Source organism: Nuphar pumila, chromosome 17 (assembly GCF_984573655.1).
Source record: "Nuphar pumila chromosome 17, dmNupPumi1.hap1.1, whole genome shotgun sequence".
In the NCBI taxonomy this organism is placed as follows: domain Eukaryota; kingdom Viridiplantae; phylum Streptophyta; class Magnoliopsida; order Nymphaeales; family Nymphaeaceae; genus Nuphar; species Nuphar pumila.
The window spans coordinates 47,908,965-47,911,481 of record NC_143265.1 but is presented as its reverse complement, the minus strand read 5'-3'; the positions used below and the strand labels follow the sequence as shown (position 1 = coordinate 47,911,481).

Sequence of the window (2,517 nt, the reverse complement as noted above, 5' to 3'; positions counted from 1 at the left end):
TTCTTCTTCTCTGAGGATAAAGATGATGAAGGTGATGATGGGGATGGGGATGATGATTGAGCCGACGTAGGTGAAACAATGGTCTTTGGCTCCTCTATCTTCTCTCTACTCTCAACGTGATACTCACGTCCACTCCTCAAGGCCATAACTGATTTAGCCTGCTGCTGTGTCTCAGTATGAAATAGGCCTCCAGTCATCTGGTCCTTACCCTTCGGGTTCATGACAGCCTGACTCGGCAATGTACCCTCGGGTCTCCTACTAATAGCCTCAGCTAACTGTCCCATTTGCGACTCTAACTTCGCAATGGACTGCGTATGTGAGCTCAAGATCTGGCTACACTTCTCGAAGGCGTTCTGATTAGAGGTTTTCACCTCTTGGAATGCCTGGAGAAGTCTCTCCTCAAAAGATGTCTGCGGGGCAGACTCCTGCTGAATCGGGGAAGGAACTGAAGAAGAAGAAGACTGAGCATAGTTCGGTCTTTGAAATGGCTGAGTAAAAGATGGCTGCCGAACTGGCTGAGAGGAAGAAGGCATCTGTATAGAAGACTGTGGATTCTTCCATGAAAAATTGGGATGGTTACGCCAACCCGGATTATATGTCGATGAAAATGGGTTATTTGGCGGTCTGACGTAACCCTGAGCTGCCTGAACTTGTTCTTGAACAAATTCAGGGTACTGAGCTGCTGAAGGGTACTCAGTGATCTCGTGTGCCGGACTGGCACAAAGAGTACACACCTGCTGTGTAGTGGATGGTCCTGAGAGAAGCTGGTCCAGCTTCTGAGCAATCATGTCTACTTTACACTGTAGTGCAGTAGATGGACCAATCTCAAGAACGCCAGCTTTCTTCTGAATGCTGGGTGTGGCTCTATCAGAATGAGAGCTCGAAGCATGGTGGAGTGAATTCTCGGCCAATGTATCAAATAGCCTCCATGCTTCGTCCTCGCTCTTCAGCATGAATGTCCCACCGCATGAAGAGTCGATCATCTGACGATTCTTGTCAGACAATCCATCATAGAAACTCTGCACCAGTTGCCATTTCGGCACCTGATGATGGGGGCATTTCCTGAGGAGATCCTTCATTCTCTCCCAGGTCTCATGAAAGCGCTCACCATCTAGCTCTGAAAAGCTAGTGATGGCTCTACGATATTGGTTCGTGCGACCAATGGGAAAGTATTTCCGAAGAAACTCCTGTTGCAACTGATCCCAGGACTCTATTTCTACAGAATCTAAAGACTTTAGCCAATACTTGGCTTTGTCCTTCAATGAAAAAGGGAATAGATTCAACCTCAATGCATCATCATCGAAATTCTGTATCTTAACAGTAGAACAGATTTCGAGGAATTCATCTAAGTGTCGGTAGGGATCCTCATGACTAAGGCCATAAAAGGATGGAAGCATTTGAATAATGCTGGCCTTAATCTCATAATGTGGCGCTCCTACATCGGGTCTCTGAATGCAGGATGCCTGAACATAGTCTGTGGGAATGAAGTATTCTCGCAGAGGGCGTGAAAGAACTGGGGGTGGAGGTGGAGGATCCATGTCAGCCATTGTTGCCGAACTTCGATGAGAATGTAAAATTCTCTCTGGGTTGTCAACAAATGGGTGTAATGGGGTTCCTAGACCTCGTCGACCCTGCATACACTGGTACTAAGACCAGATGTAAGCAAACGACCTAACTAAAAAAAATTAAACTAGCACAGATACTAAAATGTAAATAAGCAAATAACAGTAACTAAAAACAAACAAATATGCTATATAGCTATGTCAGAATTCTATACAAAATAATTAAATAACAAAGTAAACTATTCTAAAATGCTAAAACAAATAAATACAGGAAATCACAAACTATGTTTTTCTAAAACCCACCTGTCTAATCGCTCCTTGCAGAATGATAATTAAGTGAATCCTAAAAAGAACAATATGTGAATCCTATATTTACTAACTATGTTAATCCTATATTCACTTACTAATCCTACTAACTAAAAAGAAAACAACTAATTAACTAACTAAAACAAAATAATAATAAATTAAACTCTAAGAAATAAAGTAATTAATTCGCCGTTCCCCGGCAACGGCGCCAAAATTTGGTTGATATTTTGGAATGCTCTTTTTAAAACAGTTATTTTCAATAAAACTTTGGAAAATCGTCAACCAAAAATATAAAAACCGACTTTCCACAAAGTGGTAAGTACGGGTCGATCCTCAGGGAACAGGAATTAATCACTATAATTCTAGAAAATTTAATTTATTAATATCAAATGACAATCTACAATTATAAAGTGAATACAACTACAATTAAGCACTAAAAGAACAATAAACAAGCATTTAGTCTTCTGCTCCACGCCAAGGGTAATTCTGTCTTTTCGCCACTTAGAGAATCTTTTCACTTGTATACTAACCCTGGAAACTAAATATGCTTTTCAACCTAAAAAATGCAGAAAAATACAAAGTTAGTTGTCTATTTTAATGATGCAAACAACAATTAAAACTATGTCTAATTCTACGAAAATAATAAACA

General features: G+C 40.6%; 1 non-coding gene across 1 annotated transcript; it reads left to right on the top strand.

Annotated features, from left to right (window-relative positions):
* Positions 1-1,041: 1,041 nt before the first annotated feature.
* On the top strand, positions 1,042-1,144 carry LOC149811931 (small nucleolar RNA R71). Its single transcript, XR_016428685.1, has one exon. It is a non-coding gene; the product is annotated as a small nucleolar RNA R71 (small nucleolar RNA).
* Positions 1,145-2,517: the final 1,373 nt, after the last annotated feature.